The following is an 8,431-nucleotide window of genomic DNA, read 5'->3' as shown; positions in this document are numbered from 1 at the left end:
CAAAAATGACGTTAAATAGGTGGATGGGAGTGGAATATGTTTTGGATCAGATCTCTAAAAGAGTAGGCTTTGGCAACACCATGGTATGTGGGTTGCAGGCGGCAGGACTTAGAGGCAGGTCCGCGAGGAAGGAGTCCAGTAGAGTGGCGCCAATTAGAGATGATGAGCACAGAAGCCAGGGCAGAGCCAGGACGTGGTAGCCGGATATTTAGGGGTGAGATCACCAGGACTCCGTGATTGATTTGTTTATCTGGGCAGAGAAGGACAGGAGGCGGTTTGACTACCTCCTATGTAATTAGTCAGATTATCCACGTCAGGTGTCAGGTGCTGCAGAAATGCGAAGGCGCACCTGTCTGAGGCTCGGTGGGCCGGGCTCTCCTGCTGGGGGCAGGACTTTGCCGCACCAGAGGGACGAACTTCCACCACTGTGCTTCGCCAGAGGGACTCACCGCAGGGAGCGCAGTACAGCCCACGCCCAGGGCCTGTGTGAGGGAAGACCTTGCAACCGTATCATCACAGGGCACAGACTTTGTAAGAGCTGTAAAAGAAAGGAATTAATTCCCTGACTGCTCCCCAGCTTCTGGGCAGAAGCACTGGGGACTTGCTGAGGGGACCGAAAGAAAATTGGTGTGGGGTGGACTTTCCTAATTCTGGCTTGAGACAGTAACTCCTTTAGAGGCTGGGCTGAAATTGACTCTTTGTAATCCACCGGAAAGAGGAAAGCTTGCTGAGCAGATATTTAAATATAATGCCAACCCTTTCCTTCCGTTGAGCATTCGAGTTTGCTGATGGTGGAAGGAAGAGCATAAAGGAAGCGTTTGCTTCTTGAGGAAATAAATGGGTTGGAGTCAAGTGCTCCAGAATTATCCAGTGGTAGGACCCGCCCACTTGGGGCACAGGCTGGGCCTGATTCAGATCATTCTCGTGGTTGGTTGAAGCAGCACCTCCCAAGGCCATCCCAAGGAGACCTGCGAACCCCTTTCTTCCCCAAAGGCTCTCCCGCAAGGCAGTAGGTAGATACACAGTGGTTCTGCTTAAAACTGCAAACCCCATTTTCCCTGGCCCTTCACAGGGAAAGGTGTTTGGGTGAAGACTGCATTGGTGTTTGGCTCCGGCTTTACCATTTTACAACCTAGGATGGCTGTGGGTGGCTTAAACTTCTAGTAGCCAGTGCACTTCCTTGCTTCTCAGCTGCTGCTGTTAAGCTCATCTTGTAAATTGCCGCTTGCCTGCTGGGGGCCGGGCCGGGCCGGGCTGCCTGGCCTGCGCTCCTGCCCTGGCCCCCTCCCTGCCCGTCCTCTGCCCTTTCTGTTGGCAGCCGAGTTGGAAGGTGTGTGTTTTTTCTTCAAGGTTCGGACAACCCTCGATGACTTGGTCCCTGAGTCTAGTTCTCATTAGACTTCCCAAAGGTAACCTGTTTTTCTCCATTTCAAAACGCTTTTGAGGAACTTGAAATTTATTTCCAGAAAACATGTTCCAGTCCTTTGCCTTGATGGGGGCTAAGCGTTTCTCCTGTGCCTCTGTACCCGGGGCTTCAGTGGCCTGTGAGTCCCTCCTGCCTCGTGGGGGGCTCGTCCCTGCCTGCAGGGCGTGGCTGCTGCTCCTTTCACAGGGTGTGAGTTTTTGCTTCCTAAGTAATGGAGCTTCACTGCCCCAGAGTCCTCTGCATCTTTTATCCTGAGGAGCCCCAGAGCCTTCTTATTGAGTAGTTTCTGCAGGAGTGCCCTCACACCCCAGCGTTCCCGAGGTGGGCACGCACCGCCCATCCACTGCGGGAGCCTTGCGACAGCATACTGTAACATAGACTCTCATTAATGGGCATACCATGTTTATTGTTACCTTTACTTGTCTACACTAAGCCATCTCTCCTGCCGGGAAAACTACCCTGTCTCCTTTATGTATCCTTCAAGTCTTGGCCAACCCCAAGGAACATTCTGTGAACTTTCCAGCTTGTCCTCCTCTGAATTTCTATGGCATTTACTTAGTTTAGTGCACAATTATTTATTACTCTGAATGCAGGTGTCACCAGGATTCCAAGCACCTTTGGAGGAAAGACCTGGTCTTAAACTTTTTTTAATCCCTGTAGTAACTGTTGCTAAACTGTTGCTAATCTGTTGAATCCCTATGTTTAAGTTGCATGTGGTGGCTTTGTTTAGTTAGGATAATTTGTGATATTGTTACATTGCAAAATACGTAACATTGAAATACTGATCTTGAGATGTGCACTAAAGTCAGCTAGAAGACTATTAAGATGCAACCAAATTCTGGAAAGTATTGTTTTTATGTACAGAGTTCTAAAATAATACCTGGACAGTCATGGCGGTTTAGACCTGCGTGGCCCTTAGCATGCCCGGGCTGCCGTATTCACTCGCTGATCACTGCGTGCGGGTCCGGAGCCCTGGGCTGAGCAGGAAGATGCCGGCTGGGCAGGGGCTTTCGCTGGGGGGTTGGTGGCTTGGCCCCCAACTCTTGCACCGTCCCATGGGCAGAATCGCACAGGCTGGCCCCTGCCTCAGAGTGGGGGTGAGGTTCAGATGGGACAATGTCTGCAGGAGTGTTTTGTAAACCATAAATGCTAGATGAATCTAAAGGAAGTTATTGTCGTGCTCTTTAGAATTTAATCAGGTAGAGTTTGAATTACAAGATCTCTTCTGATCTGTTTTTCACTGAGATCCAGTTGCCGTCTATAAAAACACTTCACATGTGGGATTCAGAGAAATGATGCAATTCCACTTTGTGATAATGGGCTGGTAAAAAAGGAAGAAAAGCTATTTAACCACCCTCTCCAGTTATTGAGCACATTTTTTTCAAATAGATGAAGTTTTCTTCTGGTGAAAGCAGAAACCCTGGGTGATCCAGTCCCTATGCTGTGAATCTTCATGGCCTTACTCAAACCACCCCAGACACAGGCGTGAGGGATGGTGTGACATTTTTAGGTAAAAATGAGGTGGGTGATTGCTTTTCATTTCAGCAATACTACTATGTATTTCAGGCATAGAAATAGCTCCCCAAAACATTACTCCTCATTCTGCAGGCTCTGCCCCCCATCCGTGTTGCCTCGAGCCTTTGCCCTCAGGACCGTCTTTGGGGTCCACCAGCCTCTTGAGTTCTGCAAGGAAACGATCGATCCATTTCTGAAGGCTGACCTTTAAAGAAATCTTGGTTTATATTTTAAAGTTTTGTGGTTAAAGAATAGATCCATTGACATAAAATGTCTGAGAAGTGGGTAGAATTTGTAAGAAAGGCAGGGTCAATGTAGATGACCAGCAAGTTAGTAATAGGTCTAATTTAAAGGGCATGAAACTAGAATAAATTCACTCCGCAGATACTCAGGGGTTTGCTGTGAGCGGGACACAGCCGAGGACGCGCAGCCCTCGGGAGCGCCCGTCCCAGTGGGGGGACAGGGGACGTGGACACATGGGCGCTAAGCGCTGGAAACAGAGACGGTGTAAAGGCAGACAGTGATGGTGGACACTCTTTACATAAGGGGACCGGGGAGGGCCTTGCTGATGAGGTGGCATTTGAGCAGAGGCCTTAGGGTCCCAAGGCAAGTGCTGGGAAAGCCTTGCAGGAGGAATGGCGAGTGCAAGGGCTGCCGTGTGCCTGGCACATTCGGGATTACAGAGCCCCGGCGGGGAGCAGGCAGGGTGCAGACCCAGCCTCAGGCCGTGGGAGGCTTCTCTGGCTTTTACCCTGATGAGGAATTGCTGGAAAACGTACATTGTGATAATTTAAGAGTTTTAGGTGTTTTATTTTCATTATCTTTGAGACGTTCACCATGCACAGACAGTTACTAATCATTAAAAAATAATAAGAAAGGCAATGAGTGCCTGGTGCTAAGCACAGTCAACAAATATTTGAGCACCAACCATTTTGTTATGGTGGAATTTTGTTAATGATAAAAATTACATCCCCAAACCCTCAGTGTGGACACAGGGCCTCTCTAGTGAAGCATCCGGTGAGATGAAGGTTTCGAGGTCCGAGACGCGGGCGGTGGGCGGCGTGCCCGGTGGCACAGCAGAGGTTAACACCACCGGTGCTGGGTGGTTTGAAGAGGAGAGGCGGTGTGGGTGGCACGGCCACAGGCAGCAGGTCCGTCACCGCCCCTGGTCCAGGTGGCAGGGTAAGGGCAGCGAGCCCCGTCCCTACTCCGAGCTGCAGCGGGAGCGGGCTTGCGGGGAGGAGCGTACGGCTGTGCCCGGGGACCATGCGTCCCTGCGTGTGCCCGAGCCCTGCAGGTCACAGCTGACTCACCTGCGCCCTGGGATGCGGGTGTGCATGGGGGTCCTAATGCTCTGAGAGCTTGAGTTGGATTTCTCCTCCATTTTATCATCCCAAGCGCGAGGAACACACCAGGAGCTGCCGTGAAGACAGAGTCTCACCTGCTGTGTGGTGCATGAGCGGTTTCTGCAGCCATCCGCCCGGCCACACACGGTTTGGCCATCGCGGTGCTTTGCCCTGAGTGTGTTTACTGCAGTGGGATTTTTATCCGTACACCAGCAGTTCCCTCGCGCTTTCCCTTCTCTCTCCACCCTTCACCATCTCTTCCCTTCGCCAGCCCCAGTATACCCCTGGTTGTCAGGGTCTTCGAATGGTTGATTTGGAGAGGACCCAAGAGATGGGTCTGTGGCTCAGAGAGATCGAGTGACTCCCGGGGTCACGTGCTAGCAAAGTGCGAAACTGAAGAATGGCCCGAGTATCCTCATTCCCAGTAACATTCTAAACCTGTCTACTCTTCACACCTCACCCCAGAATTTCTGTTCTTGACTGTAACCTCGGGGCTCTTCCCTTTTCTTATCCCAGGAACCTGATCCTGTCCCTTTGCTGTATTTTGATCTCAGCTCCCTGGCTGCAGGGAGACTTGTAGCAAGTCGTCCACACTGGCTGTGGCCTGGAGCTGCTGCACGTGTTCCTACTCTGTGTCTTGATTGGGTGCTATAAATACTGTCTTGCAGGCTCCTAGTGAGTTAAATAGCTCTATTATGGGCTGTCCCAGCACAAAATCATCAGCCACCCTTTATAAGATTGTTTGTATGTGGCACTGCCCGCCCAGATCCAGAAAAGTGACTTCCATTTGGCTGGTTGAGAAGCTGTCTGTGTACCGTCAAATGGGCAGAGGGGTAGGGATTGAGAAAGACACTTGAGCGTCTACCAGGTATCCAGAATCGGCAGGAAAATGCAAACTCACAATTGTTTCAGGCCCCGAGTCATATTTAGGAAAGCACGTTAAGAACGTTGCTGTCTGGTTTATAGACCGTGCCCCGCACGCTGCACGGGGACCAGGAGCGCGGCCCAGCCTGGGCTCGCGGGCGGGCAGCCGGGGTCAGCAACTCCTCAAAACACCTGCCTGCCGTACAGGACCCTCTGGCCATTTCTCCAGGCCCGGGGACAGTTCTGACTCATTGACGTGTCCAGACACCGATCAGCTCCTGCCTGGCTGCACTCTGAATGTAGGAGTTCATGCATAATTCCATCAAGAACTTCTTGGGAAATGGGCTGGAGATCAAATAGAAACTAGAAGAATTGGAAGTTGGCAGGAATAGTGCTGTAGACTAGCAGGTGACATAACGAATTAATTGAACGCGAATGAGTATTTGAATCTCCTTGTATGCACACTCCAAATGAGTAGCAAAAATGTTTTGAAAAGACATATTTTAAAGTGGAGCGGGAGGATGTTGGAAAAGAATATTCCAGTGGTGGAGACAGGCAGAGAAAGACAGAACGAGGCTCCAGGTGCTTCTGAGCCAGCTCTGGTTGAATGTGGAATCTGATAAATGTGGTGTCGAAGATTAAGGAAAAACGCTACAGTGGCATCCTCTCCCTTTCATCTGCCTCAGTCTGCTTTGGGGACTGACCTGGCAGCAGGAAGATGCCACCAGGGCACGTGTCCCATTTGTATTCAGTTTCCAGACTTGGTTTATTCCCCGGATCCTCAGATTTCTGAGGAAATGTCCCTCTGATCAATTAGGGATTTGGATTAATTGGGTCCAAAACTATTGTAGCCTATTGGTTTAGAATGAGAATTTGAAGAACTTAAGTATGTGCTAAAACATCAGTAAACTCTTCTGAAAGATGTACCTATGATCAGAATAGCCTTCATTTCCTGTCTCAACTGCTGGAACAACTGTAAAATGGCCTTTATGGGAGATTTTTTTTTTTTTTTTAGACAGAGTCTCGTTCTGTTGCCCGGGCTAGAGTGCCGTGGCATCAGCCCAGCTCACAGCAACCTCCAACTCCTAGGCTCATGTGATCCTCCTGCCTCAGCCTCCCAAGTAGCTGGGACTACAGGTACATGCCACCATACCCGGCTAATTTTTTTTAATATATTTTTAGTTGTCTGGTTAATTTCTTTCTATTTTTTTAGTAGAGACGGGGGTCTTGCTCTTGCTCAGGCTGGTCTCGAACTCCTGACCTTGAGCGAACCTCTCACCTCGGCCTCCCAGAGTGCTAGGATTACAGGCATGAGACACTGCGCCCGGCCGAACCAGGAGATTTTAGCATAATCCCAGGCCCAGTCTGGGACTGTTAGTGGCAGTCACAGCCTTTTTTGTACTGGTTCTAATCCGCTAAATTTTTTGCAGGACCCTGTGCAGTCCCTTACCTTCTCTGGGTTTCCGTTATTTGTATAAAGAAAATCCTTTATGAAAAGATGTCCAAGTTTTTCCAGTTAGAATGTTCCAGGAACAGATATGTGTGATAGACTGTTTTTATGTGGTCTAATAACCATTATGTCTGTAGAGGACAACCTTTAATGTAATTTTTCTCTTCCTCCTCTATAAGGGTTTTGTGATTCTTTTTTTCTCTTTAAAAGACTGCAGAAACAGATTCCTTGGGTACTCCGTTCCAACCAGGCTTAACACTTGTATTTAATGGGATGTCAACAGCTCACCTGCATATTAAAGTGACTTTTTTTTTTTGAGACAGAGTCTCACTCTGTTGCCCAGGCTAGAGTGAGTGCCGTGGCGTCAGCCTAGCTCACAGCAACCTCAAACTCCTGAGCTCAAGCAATCCTTCTGTCTCAGCCTCCCGAGTAGCTGGGACTACAGGCATGCACCATCATGCCCGGCTAATTTTTTTTTCTATATATATATATTTTTTTAGCTGTCCATATAATTTCTTTCTATTTTTAGTAGAGATGGGGTCTCGCTCTTGCTCAGGCTGGTCTCGAACTCCTGAGCTCAAACGATCCGCCCACCTCGGCCTCCCAGAGTGCTAGGATTACAGGCGTGAGCCACCGCGCCCGGCCATTAAAGTGACTTTTTAAAAACTTGATTTGATGACCCTGGGCAATTTAAACATTATATTTGTGAGAGCTTTATTTTGTATCATTCTTAACTTTAATCAGAACAACATACCATGTAAGAAAAAAAAATGAAAATCCAAGAATGGTTTCTTAATATTATGCACCATTAAAGTTTTACAAAAATGGCATCTCTGAGCCTATAGTTTCTTTTTAGGTTTGAAAAACAGTCATTTAAACAGATCTGTTTTTGAAAACTATATACCTTTTGTGTATCAAATAATTAACAGCATAAAATTCTGCAGAGGCCTCAACATTAGTGCAGTTAGAGTCCTGATGAGACCTCGCGTGGTGGCTGCTCTCGGTGGCTGGGTGAGCTTGAACCTGGTGTCGTTCGCGGAAGCCCAGCAAGTTGGGGTGTGTTGTGTTCCACCCGTTCAGTGGCCGGAAGTTGCCCTCGCCCTGCACAGCTGAGAAGTACACGGTGTACCCAGCACGCCGTGAGCTCGCCCAAGTCTCTTTTTCCTCCTAACTGCCCACTGCTTTAATAAGACAGGCCCTAATTCTCATGGTATGCAGCCACACAGCTCTGTTTGTGACAGCTTTTACATTTAAATGTCATCACTGCTGCCTGTCATCACAACAGTCCCCACCAGCCAGGAGTTCAGAGGAGGGAGACGGAAAGCCAGGAGGAGCAGCGTGGTGACCAGGCGGAGCGACCGTGGGCTCCGAGGGTCGCTGCCGGCGGTGGGGCCTGCGTCCCCGCGCGGAGCCGGCCTGGCGCTGCCCGGGGGACTCGCTGCCCCGGGGCGGGGGGTGGGGGGTCGCTGCCCGGGGGGCTCGCTGCGCCTGGATTCACGTGTTCACCGCGTTCCGCTGACAGTGCCGGACACCAGCGTTTGGCGAACGAGACGCTCCTTCACCAAGAGTTGTCACTGTAACCACAGGCGCCGCTGATCGCTGATCGGGAGGGCTGGCGTTCCTTTAACCTGCTGGGAAACAGTCACTGAGGCCCGTGTGTCCGCGTTCCTGTACCGCTTCGGATCTGCCCGCTGCTTTCCCTCCCCGCTGCTGTTAGTTCAGGCCCCTGTTCTTGGTTTCTCCCCGGATGCTGTGGTGGTCTCCCGGCCACCTGCGCGTCGTCAGCCACACTGTGGGCAAGGCGATCTTTCTCAACACAGAACTGGCCGT

The sequence above is a fragment of the Eulemur rufifrons genome, chromosome 18 (genome assembly GCF_041146395.1).
Source record: "Eulemur rufifrons isolate Redbay chromosome 18, OSU_ERuf_1, whole genome shotgun sequence".
Lineage (NCBI taxonomy): Eukaryota > Metazoa > Chordata > Mammalia > Primates > Lemuridae > Eulemur > Eulemur rufifrons.
The sequence above is the reverse complement of the archived record's forward strand: the minus strand, read 5'-3'. Positions refer to the sequence as shown.